Source organism: Delphinus delphis, chromosome 3, assembly GCF_949987515.2.
Source record: "Delphinus delphis chromosome 3, mDelDel1.2, whole genome shotgun sequence".
Classification (NCBI taxonomy): Eukaryota; Metazoa; Chordata; class Mammalia; order Artiodactyla; family Delphinidae; genus Delphinus; species Delphinus delphis.
In genome coordinates this window covers 83,442,585-83,468,652 of record NC_082685.1, presented here as the reverse complement: position 1 = coordinate 83,468,652, position 26,068 = coordinate 83,442,585, and the positions used below count along the sequence as shown (strand labels likewise).

At 39.8% G+C, this 26,068-nt stretch overlaps 1 pseudogene; it reads left to right on the top strand.

The window, feature by feature from the left end:
• The first annotated feature begins 24,832 nt into the window (after nt 1-24,832).
• Nucleotides 24,833-25,379, top strand: LOC132422149 (transcription initiation factor TFIID subunit 12 pseudogene; annotated as a pseudogene).
• The last annotated feature ends 689 nt before the right edge of the window (nt 25,380-26,068 follow it).

Genomic DNA, 26,068 nt, shown 5'->3' with positions numbered 1-26,068 from the left:
ATACATATTGAAGTATTTTGGGGTAACGTGCATGATGTCTGCAGTTTCCTCTCAAATGGCAAATGATTCAGAGAAAAATGTGTATGAGTTTGTGTCCACATAGAGAAAGAGAAACGAAATCGTACATAAATAAGGTAAGAGGTTAACACCTGTTGAGTCTGGGTAAAAGTTATATCAGAGTTCTTTACATCATTCATGCAACCTTAATGCATTTTTTGAAGTTATATCAAAATTGAAAAGTTAAATATTTAAAAAGGAAATACACTTCTAAAAAAAGAGCAAATGATTTTGCCATTCTCTATCATTGGTAACCTGGAAAGTAAGCTTGGGAAGTAAGCAAGGAGTGGATTCTTCGGGTGTTTGAGCAAAACTGTTGAAACAGAATCAGAGGAAGCTGAATTTGTGGAACTGAGTGTACTAATTTGGAATTCAGAATATAATGTTTCGGTTAAAACACTTGGTAGAGACATATATAGTTTGCTGAATTGGCTGACCTAAAGCTGCACCCAAAGTTGGCTTATAGTTAATAAGGTTAAAATGCTAGCACTCCTCGTTCCAGCATTCTGAAGAGGTGGGAGTCTGAAGCTGTAGGAAATGGGAATGTTGGAATGGATTTTTTAAAAAATTGGAGTATAGTTGCTTTACAGTGTTGTGTTAGTTTCTGCTGTAAAATGAAGTGAATCAGCTGTATGTGTACCTGCTCAGCCACTCCCAGTCGTACACTCGGGGATTACATGGAGGTCACTCTCTTCATTGAAGCATTAAGAAATCATTGGTAAGGAGCACACCACCATCCTTGAAGACCCCTGAATTGCCAGTTCTCTGTAGACCAGATATAACGTAGGGAAATTTCAGTGACATTGAGTTTTTTTTATCTCAATGGGAATAATATCATATGGAGTTGTAGAGAACAGGTGGTGATGCAATTACTACAATAAAATCATGTTTAAAATGGTTATTAGAGGATTTCTGACCTGCAGGAATTTCTGGCAGTGGCTCCTTAGAAATGAAATAGGTGGGCAGCCTAGTAAAATCCTTCTTGAAATACATAGGCAAAACCAAATTTTAGTTTGGCTGGGAAGAAAACAAACTTGAATTACTCTAAGTGGAAATTATCCATTTCCTAAGTTAGTGCACAGCCCCAGATTCCTTTGAGTAAAGGGGAGGTAAGGTCCCTCTGAGGAATGACTGTGTAACAAACCCACAAGCATTTTCCAACTGTTCCAGAAGCCATTTACCAGGGGGACTGTGCATGGCAGAGAATGGAACTCAGCTTTTCTGGGGTTTACTGAATGGTGGCTCTGAACTTAAAATAGTACCCAGAAACTCAAAATAGCTCTCTCATTCACAAGTCATTGTAGGACCTTATAGAGCTCAGGTTATAGGGAGTCCTGGATAGTGTCTGTCTCAAGATGTGTCCAGTAAGAACATGAACCCATACTCAGGTTATTTTTCCAGTTGTAAAACATATAGCATGCTTAGTAATTGGAAATAAAACTTCCATATTGGTTTCCTGACTTGTGGATTGAGGAGAAAAATCACAAGCCCACTTTACAGATTTATCTGTATAGTATGTCAGTACCAGCAAGAAGAGTTTGGCTGCTGCACTACTGTCTTACTCAGGAAGGCCTGAAAGACATTGGTGAACAGGAATCTTCCACGTGAGCAGAACTTTTCATAGAACATCTGGTTGTATATTTTGTGTGGAAAGAAAGACAGCCTAAAATACAATGATTCGTGGGCTGTAGCTAAAGGGCTGGCTCACTGGTCAGGGACAAAGTTGAAAAATTGGTTTTAAGTATGACTGAAAGAGAGGTGTATGCATGGATCTCTTAGAATGGGTACAGCATGTGAAGATACTCAGGTTCCACATAATGCCCATCAGAGGACATCCAGTGCAGAGATGAAGATGTTCTTTCCTGTGGATGCCATTTTTTCCAGAACCACCTACTTCTATTCCAGCGAGTCCAAGTACAAAGTATCTAGAGTAGCAGGGATAGAAGCTATACATAGATTCAAACTTGTGGTCTTTCCCTCAAATGGCTACTGCCACTCCTAACTGTGCAAACTACTGACGACATAGACCAACACTGAACTCCTGATAAGGCACCATTTTCAAGGGAGGACCAGCCAGCTACCTGGTGGTGTGCTAGTCATATTTGACCAGTCTCTAGATAGGGAGGGCATAGCTTTTAGTCCTTACAGGGCTACAATTAATATTTCAGAAATGCTTAGCCCCCCATTCATGTATCTGAGGAGTATTTTCTTCATTCTTGTAGTATACCTCATGATATCCCCTTTGGCCAGAGGACACATTTTACAGCAGAGTAAGTACGGAAACACAGACACACTCCCATGGTCTCAGTGTGTTTTATCACTGAGAAGTGCCTGGCTTAAGAGAGTGCTGGGATAGTCTTCTGAAAGTTCAGTTATGTTTCTAGCTAGGAAACACCTTGTGAGATCGAGGTGCTACATGATAGGATGTGGTAGATATCATGAACAAACATCACTCTGAGCTAGTTTCTCATGCATTAGTATCTCTGTTAGCCAGACTCCATAGCTCCTGGTACCAAAATGTGGAGATGAGAGTGACCTCTCTCACTATTACTCTTAACAACCCTCTTGGGAAACAATTGCTCCCCGTATCTACAATTTTGGCCTTGGTGGTTTTGGAGGACTTAGGGTAAAAAGGAGGAATCATTTTATCAGAAAGCAGTCATTGTTCTGCTGTACTAGGCACTCTGGTCATTTTGAGTTCCTTGTGGCAGAGAAGAGGGTCACTGTTTTATCTGAGGTGTTTGTCCCAATTACCAGGAAGAAATATGATTTCTGCTACTCAGTGAGAGTGAAGAGTAGCAGGGGACCCAGGGGTTTGAGTGGAGAATTTCTTACTTGTGTAGTCAATAGTCTATACTCAGTAGTTCTGGTCAATGGAAAACTGCAGAAACCCAATTAAGATAAGACCACTAAAGTCTTAGATTTTGTAGAAATAAAAGTTTGGGCCACGCCATTAGGTAAAGTATTTGTCTAGCTGAAGTCTTAGTGGAGATCTTAGGAACATGGGACAGGGTGGTAGAAGATTATTATGAATAGCTACAGCAGTGATGTTTTGTTCTATAATTATATTTTTCTCCCATATTTTTCTCTTCTTTCTCATATGATGGACACGAATGGTGATTATCATTTTAGGTTTCTGTGGGAGTTGATTAAATTGACATGAGCCTTTTCTAATGCATTAACTAATGAGACCTTGTGTAATCTCTGTATTGGGGACATGCTATTTTTTTAAAAAATTAAAACTTCATTAAGGAATAATTGAAAAGTATTTACATGTATATTTAAAGTCTCCATTGTGGTGATTCAATATACGTATACACTGATTGATTACCAAAATCAAGTTAATTAACACATCTGTCACTTCACATAATTAACCCTTATTTTGTGTGTGGTGAGAATGCTTAATAGGTACTCTCAGCAAATTTCAAGTATACAAATATTATTAACTATAGTCACCATGCATATTAGAACCTCAGAACTAATTCTTCCTGTAACTGATAATTTATACCCTTTGACCTACATCACCCTATTTTCCCATTCCCCAGTCCCTGGCAACTACTATTCTATTCTCTGTTTCTATGAAATTGCTTTAAAAATTTTTTTTTTTAATTTTAAGATTCCACATGTAGTTGATACCATACAGTATTTGTCTTTCTCTGTCTGGCTTATTTCACTTAACATAATGCTCTCCAGCTTTACCCCTGTTGTTGCAAATGGTAGGACTTCCCTCTTTTTAAAGTCTGAATAGTATTCCAATATTATGGAATTTTCCTTATCCATTCTTCCATAAAAGGATATTTAAGTTTCCTTTATCTTGTTTCCATATCTTGCCTATTGTGAATAATGCTTCAGTGAATATGGGTGTGCAGATATCTCTTTGAGATACTGATTTCAATTCCTTTGGCTATAAAACCAGAAGTGAGATTGCTAGATCATATGGTAGTCCTATTCTTAACTTTTGAGGAACCATCCCACTTTCCCATAGCTGACACACTTTTCATCTGGATAAAGGATAAGAAGAGATACTGGAGGGTAAAAATAGGTTGACCATGCTAGATATCTTCTGCTTGCTTTCCAGATCCATCATTCTCCATCCTGGTCTCTGCCTCAGAAGGCTATGGATTCCAGTAGGTTTGGTCATTGGGAGTCCCTGTAGGATTGCTTAAGACTGTGTCCCTTGACTGGGAGAGACCTCTTTTATACACCTCAGTTCTTGTGGGTTCTGGTAACCCCTCTCTCTTCTCATTATTGCACTATCCTTTGTAGTTCTTCTGCACTGACCAGCAGCTATGTAAATAGCGTTTTGACCTTCCTTGGCACGTCCCAATGTGAATATGTTGTGTGTTTCTTGAGTCCCTGACTGATGCAGTTGCTTAGCACCACAACACAGTGATAAACAAAATGAACCAAAATCTCAGGTGCATTTACCACCATTTATCTACATGTTGACATTATAGTGATAACTAAACTTTTGAATCATCAAAGGATTACATTTCACACAGTAAAAGTTTAAGATGCGAAACATTTTGTCATAACACAACTTTAATACACATATTATTTTAGTAGCAGCTAATACTTTAGAAATATTTTATAATAATTTAAGGGCTAAAAAAACAAAGCCAGAAATATTTAAAGACTTGGCCAAAATGTTGAAGTAGTACCAGGAATGTGATTAGAATCTTGTGCTTTTCTCAGAATATCCTCTATTCTTTGAATGGTATGGTATCAGAAGAAGCTTGGTGTATTCATTTTTTCCTCATTAGCAAGGTTTTTCCATAAATCATTTAGTTCAGTATAACCTATCTTTAAGGATATAGACAATTTATTTAGTCAGTCAATGGAGATGATTTCACAGAAGCTTTGACAAATTTGGTGAATTTTAGATTGTAATTTTGCATCTATTCATCTGTCTTTCAAATTATATACTGAACTTTTGAGGTCTAGATTTTTTTAGTGAATAAAAAATAGCTTTATTGAGGTACAATTTATATACTGTAATGTTCACATGTTTAGGATGTACAATTCAATGGCTTTTGGTTTATATATAGGTAAACCAGATAGATAGATGTTTCTACGTCTATCACCTTAATTTTAGAACATTTTCATTATGCCCCAAAGAAGCCTTATACCAGTTTACTTAACAGTCACTATTTTCACTCCCCATGACACACTTTTGCTCTCCCGAATCTAGGCAACCATTAATCTACTTTGTTTTATAGATCTGTTGAGGTCTGGATTTTGATCTTTATTTCTATATGCTTAATGTTTAATACAGTGTCTGTTACTTAGTATCCATTCAGTATAATAGGTTTGTTTAATAAATAAATGTTCATCACAAGCTGGGTGAAGTTAGATAAGTCTTTTATAAACCGCCTGCTTTCCCTGAATATCTTTGAATGATCTAATATCTTTTAAATTTGTTTCTCTGGACATGCCAAATATGAAAGCAGGAGGCTGTGCTCTTGTAAAGTGTCTCTGTTTTTGTCTTCAAAGTTTACATTGCACAGCTGCAATCAGCATTGTTTTATAACCAGGAGTGTACCTTTTTACTTAAGTTCCTCCTTGCTCCCCAGAAGCCTTATGTGATATCACCATCAGCTCTGTCATTATAGAATCAGGAAGCATATCTTTGAAATTCAGAACTTGCTCTTCAGGTGGTCTGTTGGGACATCCTCAGGTATTTATGTATGATGAGATTTATTGACGGCATCCCTTCTATCTTCATAGACAGGTCAGGGTTATATAGCCTGCGTTCTATGTCAAGGACACTAGTGAATAAAGGCTGATAAACCTGAGGGAGCACCTTGAAAATAGGTGTTCTGGAGACTGACCCAAACGAAGGTCATTTGCAGCCTGTCCCTTTAAGGCTGGCAGTGACACCCAGGCCCAAGAAGCTTCAGAACTGTCATTGTTAGAATAATAATATGATATCTAATTCTGTTTTTAAGTGAAAGAGAATAAAACTAACCCTCTAGACCCTGTGAACTGGGCTACCAGGTACAATCCCGTTTAGTGACATTGTGTACTGAATCCACACAAGAATGTGTATGTGAACATTTGGCGGGAAGGGAATATTATCACATTAAAAGCATAACAGTCTAAGAGGCTGGAGGAACACACAGGTTTTGCTATTTTTTTCCCAGCAGTCTTTGTACTGCCTCTCACAATAAATAAGCTTGCTGTGTCTCCTCGAGGCAGCTGCCTAACATTGTTTTGCTGCTACAAAGTACTGAATAAAAATAAATTCTCATTCTTCTCAGTTTTCACCTTCAGCTGTTACATTTCTTCTTAAATGAAGGGGAAAACGACAGTTGACACAGTCTTTTGGCTTGCTTATTTTCTTAGCCTAGTGCCATTTTGGAGTTAGGTGGTGGTAGAGATTCCATAGAGAGAGGAAAAGACAAGCATTTTTAGTCCTATCCCATTTTAAACACCATCAGATGGGTAGGTATTAATACCTGGAGAAAACTTAATGACTTTGAGTATTCGCAAAAGAGAAAAAAGGAATATGAAGAATCAACAAGAGGGAGAAGTTGTTTCTGCTTTGAACGTTTGATCACAAAAGTTGTCAACTTGTGGTTTATATCTGTTAGACTTTTGTAAGTCCTTCTCATGGAATTTTGAGGGTATGAAAGGAATATTGCTACTCTTGCATAGAATTGACACCTACAATTTAAATAATCAGGACAAATTGCAGCCTTATTTATATCTACTGCTGTTTGCTTGGTTTGTTATTGTAATTTCTGGTAGCCAAAGGGATTGGGAAAGTTAGAAATATGATGTACTTTTGTGTTGGAAATGAGGGGAAGGGTGAAGAGTGGTGAAGGAGAAGCTGCCATGGTGGATAGTCTCTGGGGAAATTTTACTTTCTCTTCTGCTTTCCAGAGACATCTTTGTTTTGTACTTTCTCCTCACGTTCACAGCTGTACACAGTACAAATTCGTAAACAAGAGCTTGTTTACATCTTCTCTGGGGATTTGGGGTTTCCTTGGAATACCAATGGTGTCAGGGGAATAGGAAAAGCTGACACAGATTCCAGGGCTGGTTGCTATAAACAGACAAACAATTAGATAGGTGTAACAACCAAGGTGGTTAAAATATCATCTCAGAAAATGTCCCTGCCCCAAAGGGAGGATGGTGAGTTAGCGAGTGATTTCCTCTATACACGTACCAGGAGCTGTCAGACAGTCCTAGGGAGCAGAAAGCATGTTCAGTCCTCTGCGATTTGCAGTAAATGGCTGTGATGTCACTGCCCAGCAAACGAGAGTGTTACTTGTGAATGAGTCAAGAATCGACACGTCACTCTGCTCAACCAAGGAAAACCAGTGATCTCTAGAGACTCATACATCCCAGACACAAGTTCTTTCTTTGCTGTGAAACTGTGTTAACTCTTCCAGGCCCCTAGAGTAAGGCGGCAGTGCCAAAAGAGTGTCAGTAGAGCTTAAGAGAATGCCTATCGCATAGGGAATGAATTTTTTTTTTTTTTTTTTTTTTTGTGGTACGTGGCCTCTCACTGTTGTGGCCTCTCCCGTTGCAGAGCACAGGCTCTGGAGGCGCAGGGTCAGCGGCCATGGCTCACGGGCCCAGCCGCTCCGCGGCATGTGGGATCTTCCCGGACCAGGGCACGAACCCGCGTCCCCTGCGTCGGCAGGCGGACCCTCAACCACTGCACCACCAGGGAAGCCCTGGGAATGAATATTTTTTAAGGGAGAATTTGGTTATACTTTTACAAAATAGAGAATCAAGGCTCTTCTACTGTCCTCTACCTATTCTTTATACTTTATTTTTCACACATTCTTTTATTGATCCAATATTTACTGAGAACCTATCTTGGCAAGCCACTGTGCTAGTCACTAGGTATATAGAGACGAATGTGATATAGATGGAACTCACCATTTGCCCTTCCCGAGCTCCCGAGCACACACCTGCTTCTTCTGTATTAGGGGTGCTTAATCTCTACTATGTTGGCTGGCTGATTCCTGAAGCAGGCTTCAAAATTGTCTGTATGTGTGTGTATATGCAGAGAAGACCCGTAGCTTTCATCACATTTTCAAATGGGTCCAGGGAATAAATCTTTTATAATTAAAAGTATTGCTCCTGGTAATTTGAGTAGATATGGGGATGTATTTGATTAAATTGGCAGATTTTAGAAATCAAATTACACGTACAAGCTGAAAGTTGACAAACTTTCGGACCAAAGGGCAGACCAAACGGTTGTGCAAAAGTCTCTAACTGCTTCAAAGCAGACAGAATCTTGTTTGCACATTTCATCAGGCATCTGGGGCTTTGTATAAGAAGTGATTGCTCAACACACTGTACTATAAATACTGCAAAACAAAAGAATCTGATTCACCACCAGCCACTGATCTCCTTTTTACAAATCTAGCTATTTTTGTTCATTGTATAACTTTATTTTGACTTTTTAGAAACAAGGATGTCCTCTGGAATACGGGAAAGTGTTTTGCTACATTTTACCATTTTAGGAATGTTTATTGTTGTGAGATCTATTTTAACTACTTAAAATGTCATGCATAAATAATCAATGTAATTTGGAAGAACAATTAGCAAATTACTAAATTGGGTACTTTGCTATTACAAAGAATGACCGTTTTTGACTTAATAGTAAAAGAGCTCACAACTTATAGTATGCTTTAAATTTTATTTAGCACTTTCTGGACATTATCTTAAGTTTCAAAACAACCCTATTATGTAAGCACTACTACTCCTATATTAAAGACATGAAAATTGATCCTTAATTACAATCTACCTTTTCTGAAATTATTAGCTATGTTTCAATATCATGTAAGCAAAGCAGATGTGTAAAAAGTCCTCTTATTAGTAAAATCTAAATATAACATTTGCTGAATATTTTGCTTACTATATTAAATATAGATGGCTTTAGAGCATGCAAAAATCTTGAGTTTTCAATAGCTGTGTGAACACAATCTTTGATTAATAAATGTAATCAGTGTTCCTTTCTGAGGACATTTACCTTTCCATGCTTTTGTTCTGTTAGGTCAGAATATTACTAGATACAGCAGTTACCTAGCACAGTGTCATAGAATAGATGAAAATGCTAATAGTAGTTGGTAAGAAATAGGCTGTTAACAACTGGCTACCATTTTCCAGGCCTACAATGGGTGCATTGCACAACGTGAACATGAAATTGTAAGAACAAGCTTTTGTGGTAGAAAATATTTCCGATAAGGAAAGTGGCATTCAGAAAGTTGTATAACTTGTCTAAAGTTACTCAGTCCATGAGATGTCCACCTGGGATTCCAATTTCAGTCTTTTTGATTTAAAAACTCATCCCATTACCCATGGCACTCTTGTAGGAGCAAATTTGGAGGAAATACTGAAAAGTGAAGTTACCTGCTGTGACTCTCAAATTAGTTATCTGCCCAGTGGGTCACATGTTCTCTTGGAGACCAAAAATGGAAAGACAGTGCCAGCTGAAACTGATAGAAACTGACAGAAGCATAGCCTGTTGCTGATTTGTTTTCCCATTTGTTCCTAGAGAGTCGATTTAATGGCTACACAAGCACAACCCAAATGCAAAGAACTGTGTAGGGTCACTCAAAATGAATAGCACTGTTTGTTCTGACTGGAGATAAGCAAAATAAAGTTGGCAAGTGTCTCTGCTTCTCTTATTTGCTTCTCAAAGTCATCCACCCAAAGTCATTGAAGTCTCAGTGAATTTCACCACTACCTTCCAAGGGGACTGCTATTTGCAGAAGGTGATGACACTGAAGCATCTCTTGAATGACCTTGAATAATTTTCTGAGGTTTGGCTGAGTCAGTAATTCCACATTGAAATCTCTGAGTATATCCTTTAGATGATTTAGTGAGTGTGTGTATGTCTAGGTAGTATTACACATAGACATATGCCATATAACAAGAGCTAATGTTCGCTAAATACTGAATGCCTTGGGATGTATCTATGATACTAAATCTAATCTTGATATTAAATCTATAAAGACATTATCACCCAGTTTTATAAATGAAAAAACTGAGTCTCATTCCCTAAACCTAATAACAGTATTTCAGTCGACTGTTCTGTCTCATACACTGAATACATTGTCTGATACAAACACAGATACACTCATGTAAACACAACTATTGATAATGTCAGGTGGGGTCAGAAATCTGAATTTATGTTTCAGGCTTTCATTAGAATTGCCTATAGAATAAGCAGTAGTACTATATAATAAAAATAATTTCTATTTCTTCAATTAATTTTTATTTAACTAGTTTGTCTGAGTCCATAGTGGATTGGCCAAAAAATGTCATTGTCAAATGACAGTGATTCATTTGACATAGAAAAGTTGAAAAAGAGATGAATTATTTTACTAAAAAAATAACCTCTTCATGACAAGTCATTTTTTAAAGGGCAAGAAGAATGAGGGACATTTTTGCCCTGTCATCTCTATGGTCACCACTGAAATGTAATGGTGCCTATGCGACAGTTATAGTGAGCTAATATTGTACTGCAGATGATATGACAGAACCTATAATTACATTTTCCCTTTATTTCTTTAGAAAGGGAAATGTGGACAACTTTTGTGTGTGAAATCAGGTAACAGAGTGAAACCTTGTCCCAAAGATCTGAGCACAGAGAGAAAGTATTTGATATTGAGTGTCGGAAAGAAAGTTTTTAATTTTCACATATACCAGGGGCACAACTGAGGGGGAAAATCCTGTGCAAGATAGGAAAGAAGAAGGTACAATTTAGTCTATAACGGACAAGCGAATTTGGTCATTTAATTTGTTCATGTCTTCAAAGAGACAAACCGCCTGATTACATGAGCACATACCATATCTTCCTTTACTCATTTGGTTAGCTGTGGAAAGAAGTCTGTTTCCATTGCAAGCCCTGGATTCTCTGGGCTCAAGTGAACAGGGCCTGGAGTGACAACCCAAAGAGGTAAGATAGGAGGCAGTGTGAGAATAACTCGGGGAAGCTGGGAATAAATTCCTTGAGCAGCCAGTTGGGCCTCGTCCACCTCGCTTTTCTGGCTCCTGTGGTCTTTCTGAATAGAGAAGGTCAGTACCCAACCCATGGGCTGTACAGTAGTTAGCTAGTGACCCTGCTGGTTAACCCACTTTTAGTGGGTAGATACTGTCTACAGAAGGGTTAATTTGACTATTGTTTCTTGATGTGAATGTTAAAACAACACAACAGCAAAAATACCCTGCCCAAGTAACACCTGATTCTGTTGCAGGTTTTTCAAAAGAATCAATATTTGATTCCTACAGAGTTGAACATATGAAAAAGGAAAAGAGAAAAACATAGACTTGGTTCTTGGGAATAAATCATAATTGCTACTGCCACATTTGGAATGCCAGGCACAGTACCTGCAATATCTTCTTAAGTTTTACACCATTCTCATGAGACAGACATTGTCATATAATGTCACCTGGTGGTTAAGTATAACATTGAGTCTGCTGTGCAGTGTCCGTTGGCAAGTGACAACTTTTCTAAACCTCAGTTTCCTCATCTATAAGATGGGGATAACAGTAGCTGCCTTGTAAGGATAGCCTGTGAATTGCTTAGCACAATGCCTGGCACACTGGAAACTGTTCAGTGCAAGTTTTTATTAGAAGTTCAGAAAGTTTAAGCAATTTAGTCAAGGTCACAAAGTTAGTGTGTGGTCGAGGAGAGATTCACATCCAATTTTAGTCGGCACAAAAACTTTTTTTTTTTTGCTGTACCACAAATCATATGTTTTTTCTTTGTCTTTAAAAATAAGACTGTTTATTCTGAAAACCAAATCCCACATGCAGAGTCATGTTGGAGATAGAGAGATGCTTTCATAGGTCCAGAATTCCAAATCTAGATTAGATATCAGGGGATGTATTTGACCCCAGTACCGACCAAGAAAGAAAGGAAAGAAGGAAGGAAGGAGGGAAGCCCCTGCCTTTAAGAGTTCAAATTTAACAAACAAATCCTATCCTAGGGTACAAGGACTCATTAGAAATGGTTTAAAAAGAATAACCCAGAGCAGAGTCCTCTTAGCCAGGCATAATCCTTAGTATTAGTCTCGACTCTTACAGTTGCAACTGACAGAAGTCCACTTCTAACTACCTTGGGCAAAAAAGGGGAGTTTGTTGGAAGGTTCTTGGAGTAGATAATGTGCTCACGTGTAGGGTTGAGAGGGGGCAGTGATACTTCTGTGCTTCAGCAACAGCTGGAACTGGGTAATCACATGACATCAGAATGCCTTTGGGTCATTTCACATCCCAGCTTTAATCTGTATTTTGGCTTTATTATTATTTTTAAGTACAGACTTGCAGAGAACATGGCTGCTGAAAGTTTCCAAGTTTCAAGCCTTGCAGCTCTCAGCTTTCATTGCCACAGAGTCTAAATAACTTCCTCAGTTGCCGTTTTAAATCTCAAGGAAGAGCTCTGGCTGACCACACTGAGGCCCAGGGTCAAGGGCTTAAGCGAACATGACAAGAGCCTTAAGAACCACTTAAAATTGGAGGAGGAGCAACTCTCTAAAAAGGGAGGGTTTATAGAGAGGCTACTCTCCAGCTACACCAGGAAGCTGGAAAACTGGAGGCCATTTGTTTTCAAAACAGGCTCACTGAAGTATAAACTTACGATTTGTGAGGCTTAAATATGGGCAAACATGTTTAAAATATGTGTGGGGGGAACTCTTAGGAAAACTTAAAACATCTTACTATTCTTGAGCAGATTTTCCTAAAATGCATGACAATCAGACTATCCGAGCTCATCTCATTTTGCAATCTCTTATTCTTCTAAACGGTTAGTGGAATTCTACCGGAAATGAGGATGTTTGGGGAGATGGGGCTTTACCTTTTAAGGTTAATGGTAAAAAGCACAGATAAATTCTTTTAAAACATGCTACTGAGATTTCAAATCCCAAGCTGGATCAATTCGTTAACTTAGGTCTTTAAGTTTTTCTATTTATTTGAAAGCACTCGCATATGATCCTTGATTTTCTCTTTTCTTCTTGTTTAATTCCTATCACTAATTACCTCCATTATGGAGGTACAAACTGATGTCTTCCAAAACCTCATTTTACTCCAAATCTATTACATTTTTAGAAACTAGCTTTCTCCTAATGAAAGAAATGGAGCTCTAATGTGGTCCCTCTCTTTTTCCTCTTCCTCTTAAATGTGGATATTTCCTAAAAATAAAAAGTGTCTGTCTTCATCCTTTTCCCTGCTCCTTTGATAAGTGTATTCACTTCCATATTTCCAACTATTACCTGTGTATTGGATGTATATAGACCAAGTCTATAACTCTAACCCCAACTTTCCCCCTTGTCTTTCATATCATTTCCTATCAACATCTACAGTAAACCTCTCAACATCTACAACTCAACATGTGCAAGATAGAACTCATTACCCCTCCTTTAAAACCTATTTCTTCCCAGGACTTCCTTAAGATAGTAACTCTGCTAATTTCTCAGTCACTGAGGCTTGAATCAGATTTTCAGTGATTCCTCCATCACCCTACCAAGCCTAGTCAGTATCCAACTCTTAGCAGTTCTGCTTCCTCTTCTCCCCGTTCTCAGAACCCCTACCTAGGTTCAGATCCTTATCTTCTCTTGCCTATACTTAAAAAAATAAAATAAAATAACCCCACCTTTTTATTTGAAAAAAGTTACATAAATAATACAGAAAGTTCTTATCCCTTCACTCAGCTTCCCTAACATTGACATCTTGCCTAACCATGACACATTTATCAAAATTAACATCAGCACAACATTATTAACTGAACTGTAGTCTTTATTTGAATTTCACCAGTTTTCCCATGAATGTCCTTGATCTGTTCCAGGATCCACATTGCATTTAGTTGTCATGAATCCTTGATTCTCAATAATCTGTGACACCTCCTGAATCTTGCCTTATCTTTTATGACCTTGACACTTTTGAAGAGTATAAGCCAATTATTTTGTAGACTGTCTCTTCATTTGGGTTTATCTCACTTTTTTCGTGATTACATTGAGGGTATCCATTGTGGTCTGGCCTGTGCTTTGGCCCTTTACTTGCCCTTTAACTGACTTCTTTGCTTCTGGCCTCTTTCCAGTTCCTCTGTCACATTGCATATGAAGTTATACATTTGAAGTATAGGTTTATCCACGTCTCTATTCCCACACACAAAAAACTTCTAGGGATACCCTAGAAGTCCACATTTCTTTGCCTGACATTCAAGGCCGTGCATACTCTTATCCCAAACAACATTTCCAGACTACCCTTGGCTCCTACTGAACTGGTGATCCTGACAGCAGATCAGTTTGACTTGTCCATTCTCTGTGCTGGGCTCTGTGGCTCCAAGTCTCTTCCTCCTCATGCCTACCCTACATGACATATTTTATTATTATCTTCACTTTACAGACAAGGAAACCAGAGTTCAGAGAGATTACTAAGCTTGCCCAGGCTGAACAACCAGACTTGATATTTAAACTCAGATTGCTTTCCCTCCAGAAGTCAAGGGATTTAGCCTCTACACTATACTGTAAGCTCCTTTCTTAAAAGTTTGGGTCTTATTCATCTTGAATTTTCTCACTGAATCCAGTACAGTGTCTTATACATAGTATGGCTCCAGTATATGTTAGCTGAATGGATGGATCTATAAATATTGAGTTTGAGGGTAAAATTATATAATAGTGATGGCAAAGGGTGGAGAGAATCAGAAGTTGCTTACATCAGCATTATACTCTGGTGACAATTTATTGTAATGTGTATTACACAGCAGTTATATTACTGTGTATTATACAACTCCAAGGAGGGTATATACCTGGCTCTTTCTCTAGTCAACTTCGGAATTTAAATTATTTACAAAAGGCCATGTGTTTACTTACTCTACCTTTGAACCAAATCACACTCGCTCCCAACACAGTCTTTGGTGTATGACAGGCAGCCTGGTAACTAACAACAAAGCTGCCATGTTGGTAACTATGAGAAGAAAGGGAGAACTGAGCTTTCAGAGAAACAGAAAAATCTCTAACCTCTCTGTGTAGGCAGGGAGCGAGGGAGCTGCTAGAGAGAGAGGGCTTGAAGGGAGGAGATTTTGATACCACTCCAGGAAGGTGACCCTCTGGCCTTCCCCTTGTATGCTGGCTTGTGCTGAAATGTTTCTGGGTCACTGGCCTTAGGCCTGCAGGGACTGTGAACACAGCACATATGTGCGAACCCTCAGCAGCTGGAGGGCATTAATGTTTTCCCCAACAATTTTGATTTGTGTTTTAATTTTCCTTCAGAGAACACATAATATATTTTTGGAGGTGGTTATTTCTCAAAACCTCTGGGTGCTATTGAAAAAGTGACATTTAAGTACTCTGCCTCTGCTTTTAAAAGTGCAGTGCATTCTCATTTTCAAACTCCTTTAGGTATCAGAGACTTAGGGCATTATAAATTCTGCTCTCTCTATGGCACATTTAACGTCTACTTTGTCGCCCCCAAATCAACAGAGTGTTGACACTGGGTGAGAGAATGGGTTGTAAAATACATTTTACATCTCTTCAGTAAGTCACTTATTTGCTTTTGTTTTATTTTTTTTCCCCAAGGAGAAACATGTTTGGGAGTCTTTGGCAATGACATTTTTAGCTGACTAAAATCAAATTTTCAAAAGCTACTCCTTTCCAATGGGGGGGAAAAAGTCATAAATCCCTATTTAAGTGAGATTTGGTTTTGCACTTGAGGGAGAATAATACTTTTCTTTTTCACTTCATCATCTTGAATTTTAGAAGCATGGACTGTTTTTATTGATAAAATGGGCAAAGTATGTTCATATTCAGTCTAAATATCTTCAAACTCTTTGTTTACAGAGGTGAACTGCAATTGATGACTCATTTGTTGGGGCTACCTTACTCCAAGAATTGTGAAACAAGGATAAATGTGCATCACATTATGTCTCTTGGCAATTTCACATTAAACTAGGTCAAATACCCTTCAGTAATCCTTCACTGATTCATCCTCATAAAAGCTTGTCAATGTTAACATCTTCTTTTTATCCCATGGCTGCTTTGGGGATCCGTGTCATCATCTCCTCTTCACTACACTCTGTCATAGCCTCTAGCCTCCCATTTGGTCTTCTGCTTCTATCCTAACTTGTTCTCAAATTCTTTTCCCATACCCGAGCCTCATCATCATAACAAAATGCAATTCTAATCCACATCACACCACTGCTTAAAACCCTCTAAGGGGTTCCATTGTTCTAAGGATAAAGCCCACAGGTTTTTTTTTTTTTCCTCCAGTGTTGATGATGTATGATTGAAAAATAAATGTTATATATATTTAAGGTGTTCAATGTGATGTTTACTATATGTATACATTGTGAAATGATTCCCCCGATCAAGCTAATTAACCTATCCTATTTACCTTCTTTTTTTTTTTGTGGTGAGAACACCGGAGATCTACTCTCTTAGCAAATTTCAAGTGTACAATACGTTATAAACTGGGGTCTCCATGATGTACATTAGATCTCCAGAACTTATTCATCTTATAACTGAAAGTTTGTACCCTTTGACCAATATCCTCCCATTTCCTCCAGTCTCCAGCCCCTGGTGATCACTGTTGTATATTTCTATGAGTTTGGCTTTTTTAGATTTCACACGCAGATGAGATCATACAGTATTTGTCTTTCTTTGTCTGGCTTATTTCACTTAGTGTAATGTCCTCTAGCTTAGTTCATGTTGTTGCAAGTGGCAGGATTTTCTTTTTATGGCTGAATTGTTGCATTGTATATGTAGACCACATTTTCTTTATCCACCGATGGACATTTAGGTTGTTTCCATATCTTGGCTATTGTGAATAATACTGCAAGAACATGGGAGTACAGATATTTCTTCAAGATACTGATTTCATTTTCTTTGGATATATACACAGAAGTAAGACTGCTGAATCATATGGTAGTTATATTCTTAATTTTTTGAGGAAGCTCTGTTTTTTTCATAGTCACTATACCAATTTACAGTCTCACCAGCAGAGTTACAGTTTCTCCACATCCTGACCAACACTTGCTGATTTTTGACTTTTTGATAATAGCCATCCTAACAGGTATAAGGAGATATCTCATTGTGGTTTTGATTTCCATTTCCCTGATTATTAGTGATGTTGAGCACCTTTTCATCTTGGACATTTGTATGCCTTCTTTTATTTATTTATTCATTCATTCATTTTTTAAATTGTGTAGTTGATTTACCATGTTGTGTTAGTTTCAGATGTGCAGCAAAGTGATTCAGTCATATATATACATTCTTTTTCAGGTTCTTTTCCATTACAGGTTATTACAAAACATTGAATATAGTTCCCTGTGCTATACAGTAGGTCCTTGTTATTTATCTATCTTATATATAGTAGTGTGTACCTGTTAATCCCAAACTCGTAATTTATCCCTCCCTTCCCCACCCCCCTTCCCCTTTGGTAAGCATAAGTTTATTTTCTGTGTCTGTGAGTCTATTTCTGTTTTGTAAATAAGTTCATTTGTGACATTTTTTAGATTCCACGTTGTATGCTTTCTTTGGAAAAATGCTGATTCAATTTCTTTGCCCATTTTAAAATCAGGTTGTCATTTTTGTTCTTGAGTTGTATGAGTTTCTTATATATTTTGGATATTAGCCCTCTATTGAATATATGGTTTGCAAATATTTTCTCCCATTCCATAGGTTGCCTTTTCATTTTGTTGATGGTTTCCTTTGCTGTGCAGAAGCTTTGGTGTGATGTAGTCTCACTTGTTTATTTTTGCTTTTGTTACCTGTACTTTCAGTGTCATAGCCAAAAAATCATTGCCAAGACATATGTCAGGAAGATTTTCCTCTATGTTTTTTACTAGGAGTTTTTCAGTTTTAATTCTTACGTTTAAGTTTTTAATTCATTTTGAATTAATTTTTGTATATGTTGTATGATGAGTTCAATTTCATTCTTTTGCATGTGGATATTCAGGTTTCCCAACACCATTTACTGAAGAGACTATCCTTTTCCCACTGACACAAATAAATGGAATGATACCCCATGTTCATGGCTTGGAAGAATTAATATTATTAAAGTGTCCATAGGACAATACTACCTGCAGATTCAATGCAATTCCTATTAAAATTCCAGTGACATTTTTCACAGAAGTAGAAAAATAATCCTAAAATGTGAATGGGGATGGAATACTCTAAATAGTGGGGAATAACATGAACAAAGAGGTGGAGGTAGAAAATTATATGTAGTCAGTTTGGTTAAATTATAAAGCACAGGTTATTAAACTCAGCTGCATGTGGAATTATAAGAATTTTTTGAAAATACTGCTTGTAGTGCCGCACCCCTGAGATTCTGATGAACTTGTTCTGAAGCGCAGCCTGGGCATCAGGATTTTCCCAAGTTCCCCAGATAAATCTAATGTGCAACCAAGGTAGAAAACCACCACTCTAGAGTGTATAAAACTAAGTGAAAAAAATGTAGAGGGCTTCCCTGGTGGTGCAGTGGTTGGGAGTCCGCCTGCCGATGCAGGGGACACAGGTTCGTGCCCCGGTCTGGGAAGATCCCACATGTCACAGAGCGGCTGACTCGTGAGTCATGGCCGCTGAGCCTGCGCGTCCGGAGCCTGTGCTCCGCAACAGGAGAGGCCACAGCATTGAGAGGCCCGCGTACTGCAAAAAAAAAAAAAAAAAAAAAAAAAAAAATTTAGAATGTAGATTGAGATCACAGCTGGAAGAAATTACATAGAAGACTCTGAAGACTGGGCTTTGTTTTATGGATGGGAGGATTCATTAAATTTTTTCTTTTTTTACCAAGTGGGCAGTAGAACATGGTGGTTGAAAGTGATGGCTGTGGAGTCGGGCTGCTTGGGTTTCAATCCTGGCTCTGCAACTTGCTAATTGTGTCCTCTTGGGATTCTGATTCTGCCTCAAGGGCAAGATTTCTTCACTGCCTAAATCAAAACTTTACCAATAAATGTTGCCCTTCATATACAGATGTGACCCTCCTGAGCCTTTATCCATGGAGCCTGTTTTCTCAGCACTACAATTCCTAAATTTGCTCTGTTCTAGCCCTACATCACTTGCCCAGTATCCTTATGACCATCATGCCTTGGAATGAGATGTTTAGCTGGGCTTCGAGTTGTCAAGGGTAACTGTCATGGTACAGATATCTAAGCTGCATAGAGGAGAGTACAGCTAAACTGATGCACTAACCACCTAAGCTAATCACTATAGCTATGTTACCCTGTGTTATAGAAGGACAGTGGCAGTATTTGCCCAATAAAGGAATAAGTGTTTAAACCAGAATTCTTAGAATCAAGTGGAAGAGATCATAATATATGTAAAACAAAGAAAAACATATGATGCGTATACTCAAACGACATGCAGAGAGAGTCTAATAATATTGGCCACAGTTGTTAAGAAAATGAAAAGGGACAGGGGTTGGTATCAATGAAGTTTCACAAAGACAGTACAACCTGAAGGCCCTGTGAGAGGATAGAACTTATTCAAATACAAGGAGATAAGAAGAATCAATATATTTTACTGTGGCAACATTTGTCTTGTTTTTCTTCTTATGTGCTTCCTTAAAAGGATCCACCCATTCTAAAAGAATGCACTTCACTGCACACACCCCGCCAACAGGGACAGAATGCAAATATTTTCCCTCACCTCAGGGGAGTATTTGAAAACGCTCTCTTGGAAAGGAAACCAATTTATTTGGTTGCTAATTATTTTGGCTCTGGTTTTAATGAGCCATCCACTGTAAAAGATAAAGAGGATAATAAGACTTTTTCTCTCTTTTTTCGGTAAAATGATTTAAAGGCTATGGACAAGTATCATGTAGTAGTTAAGATCATGGATGCTGGTGCCAGGGTATTTGTGTTTGTACCCCTGGTATTAGATGCGTGACCTTGGGCAAATTGCTTAAATGTATCCTCTCTGTGCCCAGGAGGCCTCATCCATAAAATGAGAATAATAGTAGTACCTATGTCAAATGTTTGTAATGAGGATTAAAACAGTGGTTATTATTATTGTTGTTATTTTTATTTATTGTCATTATTGGCCTGGAATCCTGGGAAGGCATGGGAAGTAGACGATATAGACAGATGGGACCACAGAGTCTTCTAAATGATTCCAGGGTAATTGCCTAGGAAATTGTGTGTGTGTGTGTGTGTGTGTGTCTGTTGGAGAAAGAGAGCCCGGAAATGAGACAAAGTGCTGCCTGGACAGTATCTGTTGAGCACACTAGAGAAGGACTCTGTGCAGAACATTGTTTTGGTACCAAACAATCAGATTTCTCCCCAGCAGCCAGCTGCCTTGTCTGTGTCTAATGAAGAATCTACTTTGCGTACACCCAGGATCCAGCCAGTTGATTCTGCAACCACTGAGAGGAGGAATAGTACACACCTGCTGTTTTTATATGTGTTTTCTTTATCAAGTGGTAGTCTAACAGAAGTATGGGCCATTAATGCCACAGGAATTTGGTTTATCTCCATCAAATTCACCTAGTGTGGACAACTATGAAGTCTGCAAACAACACACAAAAAACCTCAGAACACCTGTCTCCAAAAGGGGGCCATGGGCACCAAAGAATTGATGTTGGGGGAATTCCTCTAACCTGTATGTCTAGGGTACCTGATTCCAACAAGTCTGAGGCCCCCGATCTGTAATACTGTTTAGTAACATCTCTTGTTACAAATGGCTGAGTCTTGTAATGAGAGAAGGACCCCTTTTCAAAGAACTACGTGTTCTGTGGAAGGAACTCCTCAGACATGTGCTCTGGGGCAGCGCCGCACAGTGCGGTCCTTGGACCACAGCATCAGTGCCACCTGGAAGCTCATAAGACAGGCAGAATCTCAGGTTTCCTTCCAGACCTACTGAATCAGAAACTCCCTTTACAAGGTCCCAGGAGACTCAGGTGTGCATTAGAGTTTGAACAGCTCTGTTCCCATGGACTCAAATGGGTCACACACCTTTTCTGGGTGCCTGGAGTTGCAAAGCACTGTGAAAGACTCCGGTTGATTATTTCCCAAAGTTCAAGGAAAAGCATCCCCAGAAAGCACAGATAATGCTAATAAGCAGAGCACTTACAAGTAAACCCTCTTCTTTGAATTAGCAATTGAAGAAATATACAAAGAAACGTGAAATTCTTCATTTTGAGACTTTTTAACCCTCAAAGGTCTTGAAAGGAGAGATGCGTCTGGAATGCAGCATTACACTTAGATCCTTCAGATATTTAGATCAAAGCCCATCAAAGTGTTTGTGGGCTCAAAGGCAAAAAGACATCAGTTCTGAAATACAAGAGTTGTGCTGAGGCGGTTTTTGTACTTTTGTGTGTCCTTTTGAGGAAGAGTTCTTCTTGAGCCTTTGAACCCTAGAGACCTGCCAGTTTGAGTGGAAGAGGTGCCATTTTCCTTTAAGCTGCAGGTTGCCTTCTGTTCAGATCTTCAAGCATCAAGGTCAGGTCCTGTTCAGAATAACTGAATGTTAATTGACTTGCTGGGAATTTACGTGCATTGTCTTGTTTACACCAATGTTCTGCTGGCAGTTTGTAAATCATTCTCTCCCGTGGGCTCTGTCGTGGATTTGAAGTTTGTTTCTGTTTTATAGGAGTTGGGTTAATCTCTAGCTATGCTAGAGGGTTAGAGAAATGAGATAGCATGGGCGGGGGGGACCTCTCCCCCCCACACTCCTGAATCATGAATGATTATCACAGTTTCCAGGGATTGTGGAGACTGCATTTACCTCCAGGTAAGAAACAGACTGGCTATATGATTAGGCTAACACTTTCTGGGGAGATTTTTTTGTTCTTTACCTTTGCCAAATGTATATAGGCTACTGCTTGCTTGAGCATGCCCTTGGCAACTAACCAACACACACACGCAGGGGCACAGACTGGCTGGCACACTCATAAGGACCATGCAAGGTGACCTCAGTGATGTGTATGGCTACCCCTTGCCATGGTCCATTTCTCAATGCATTGGGCAGTCTTCCAAATACACAGCAGCTCTCTATGCAGTAATCACTTGACATCGTTGAAACCCCAAGCAGAAGATACACAGTTCCCGTACATCTTGCTCTGTTTTTGGTCTGTGTTAACTGTAATCCCACTGTTGCTTATTTTTCTTGCCACTGACTGGCTACGTAACCTTGGGCAAATCACTGTGCTTCAGTTTCCTTATCTATGCGATTAAGTGGCTGTACCTTTTAGCTATAGCCTGGGTTTCACGCTTTTTCCTTTGGTTCTAGGAAGTAAAACAGTTGCCAGCTCCCAGGCTGTGCACTGGGGACCTGAAGCCTGGAGCTGCAACGCTCTAGTGAAGACTGTAGTGGCCTCAGAGGGTTTGTTTGGAATTCCAGATCTGCCTTTAACTTAACGTGCATCTTACCTTTGGCAAATCTCTTGGATTTTCGGTTTCCACATCTGAAAAATGGGGATGAATATTCTGTCTTGCTAACCCTGTAGGGCTGTGATGAGAATGTATTGCACTCAGAAAAGTGCTCATCAGTACAGAGGCTGATAAATTACCAGGTTTTTCTGATCTGTCCTTGTAGTCAGGGAGGTGGCACCAAGCTGGTCCCAGTCCCTGAGTATCCGCAGTTAGCCACAGCTGCATTGCAGAATCCTATAGAGATACGATTCCCAGGCTACCCTCAATACCACCCAAGCAGAGTTTCTAGGGGAAGGGGTCGGGCATATGAAATGGACATGAAGGCTGATTTGAGAACCAGTGATCTGGAGACGAGGAAATCTTACCACTCTCTTGATCTGAAATCCTAATATTCATTGTGTACAACAGGATGTCTCTTCTCACATCTGATGCCTGAGGTGTGGTGCCGACAAAGATAGAGTGTGTAAGGGGCTGTCCTGCTGTCACCTTCTTATTAAGCTTGACAGATATACCTTCTAGTCTTGAATCTTGGTTTCCTTCCCCATATATTAAGTGGAAATCATCTCTGACACAACTGCTGGAAATGAACTTCCCCAAAACTACATATCTTTTGGGAAAGTGTTCAACTTGAACTGTACTTACCCTCTCTAAGCCCTCTGTAAAGCACTAACTAGGCCACGGTGGAACTTCATCTATTGTCATCATTTGGAGCGCTACAGTATTAGGAGATGATAGAAAAAGGAGGAGAGGAAGTAGAGAGGAGCCACGCAAATCCATTTCTACTTAGACCATTTTGTTACCTGCTAGAGTCTGTTTGGAGCTGACACCAGTTAGTTAAGTTCTGTGCGTAAGGAACAGCTTTGGGATGAGAGCCTGGAGCTTAAGCAAATGGATTCACAAGCCACAAAGTCTTAGGCTTAGTCCTTCATTTCACTCTTCTGATCTAGTTCCGCATATCTGGGAGTGAACTCAGGCTAGATGTTTCAGAGCCACAGTCCCAGGCTGGCACCATTAAGAACCTCAGAGGAGGTGGAGGGATGGGGAGAAAAAAATACCACTATCCAGAGACTTCCCTGGTGGCACAGTGGTTGGGAGTCCACCTGCCAGTGCAAGGGACACGGGTTCGATCCCTGGTCCAGGAAGATCCCACATGCCGCCGAGCAACTGGGCCCATGCACCGCAACTGCTGAGCCTGCTCTCTAGAGCCCACGAGCCACAACTACTGAGCCCATGTGCCACAACTACTGAAGCCCACGCCCCTGGATGCTGTGCTCCAACACGAGAGAAGCCACAGTAGTGAGAGGCGCGTGCACCTCAACGAAGAGTAGCCCCCGCTCGCGGCATGTTCACTTTGAGCAAAAGAACAACAGATCCTTCTGCAAAAGAGAGAGAAAGAAAGAAAACAGGCCCTCTTTCTTTAATCTAGCAGAAAAGAAGGAATTACCTCAGTGCATGCTCCTACTGGTATAAATAGCAGTATTAGGAAAAAAGCTTGTTTCTCCATGACTGAAAAACATTTAGGACACAGAACCTGGACTCCATCTCTTCTCTATTTCCCTGGTTACTTTAACACTGTGAGCTTTGGACTCCAGGGAGAAAGTCTAAAAATACTATAGCCTATTTGTTCAAAAGGTAACAAAGATTGAAGGGCCCTGCTTTTGCCTAAAGGGAAAAAAGGAATATAAAATCTTAATGTTTTCATTTTTGAACTCTAAACCAAAGTCAGACCTTGGAATACTCTTTATTTTTCTTTTTAATAGGCAATGTGAAGACGTGGTAACACAAATTCAAATGGCACAACAGGAAATATATTGAAAAGTTATTCTTCCTTCCAACCCTGCCCACCAGCACTCCAGTTCCCCTTCCCTGAGGCTATCTCTGATGGCAATTTCTTGTGGATCCTTCCAGAGATGATATTCTCTGCATATCGAAGTGTGTGTGTGTGTGTGTGTGTGTGTGTGTGTGTGTGTGTGTGTGTGTGTATTTATGCATGGGCACCTTCACAGAGCTCTGACTTCCTTCTTTTAACATGAATAGTTGCTTCCTATTCACACTCTCCTGCTCCTTGCTTTTCTTCACTTAAAAAGGTGTCTTGGGTTTCCCTGGTGGCGCAGTAGTTGAGAGTCTTCCTACCGATGCAGGGGATACGGGTTCGTGCCCCGGTCCAGGAAGATCCCACATGCCGCGGAGCGGCTGGGCCCGTGAGCCATGGCTGCTGAGCCTGCGCGTCCGGAGCCTGTGCTCCGCAACAAGAGAGGCCACAACAGTGAGAGGCCCGCGTACTGCAAAAGAAAAAAAAAAAAAAAGATGTCTTACTTGGGGAGGGCCGAGCAGTCGGACTGCCCGCTGAGATGAGCGCTTCACTGGGGCAGTCTCTGCATACCATGGGGAGATAGACACTGCTGCCTTTGGGCTTGGTCCTCATAGCTCCAAAACGAAACAAGATCTCGATAAGCTCTATGAGCTGAAGTCCAAAGGGCATTAGATTATGAACCAGTTTGGCCCCTCAGCCCCAGTCAACCTGTCCAGTTTCTCATCATTAAAACCGGAACCAGCTAGCACCCCTCCACAAGGCTCCATGGCCAATAGCCCTACAGTGGTAAAGATCCCAGGCGCTACTGGGACGGTAGAGTGTCTCAGCCCTGAAAACAATCAGGTGTTGACCAAGAAGAAGTTACAAGACTTAGTAAGAGAAGTGGATCCTGATGAGCAAGTGGATGAAGATGTGGAGGAGATGCTACTGCAGATTGCTGATGATTTTATCGAGAGCGTGGTGACAGCAGCCTACCAGCTTGCTCGGCATCGCAAGTCCAGCACCCTGGAGGTGAAAGATGTCCAGCTGCATCTAGAACGCCAGTGGAACATGTGGATCCCAGGGTTTGGCTCTGAAGAAATCCGACCCTACAAAAAAGCTTGCACCACAGAAGCTCACAGAGAAATGGCATTGATCTGGAAAACAACCAAGAAATAACATACGGAAAGGTCAGGGAATGGACAACAATGTATTTGGAGATACTTGAGCTGAGACCTTGGATTTTTTTTTTAATGCTTTACAGAGAAGCATATATATATATTAACATCTTTATTGGGGTATAATTGCTTTAAAATGATGTGTTAGTTTCTGCTTTATAACAAAGTGAATCAGTTATACATATACATATGTTCCCATATCTCTTCCCTCTTGCATCTCCCTCCCTCCACCCTCCCTATCCCACCCCTCCAGGCAGTCACAAAGCACTGAGCTGATCTCCCTGTGCTATGTGGCTGCTTCCCACTAGCTATCTACCTTACGTTTGGTAGTGTATATATGTCCATGCCTCTCTCTCGCTTTGTCACAGCTCACCCTTCCCCCTCCCCATATCCTCAAGTCCGTTCTCTAGTAGGTCTGTGTCTTTATTCCTGTCTTACCCCTAGGTTCCTCATGACATTTTTTTCCCTTAAATTCCATATATATGTGTTAGCATACGGTATTTGTCTTTCTCTTTCTGACTTACTTCACTCTGTATGACAGACTCTAGGTCTATCCACCTCATTACAAATAGCTCAATTTCGTTTCTTTTTATGGCTGAGTAACATTCCATTGTATATATGTGCCACATCTTCTTTACCCATTCGTCCGATGATGGGCACTTAGGTTGTTTCCATCTCCGGGCTATTGTAAATAGAGCTGCAATGAACATT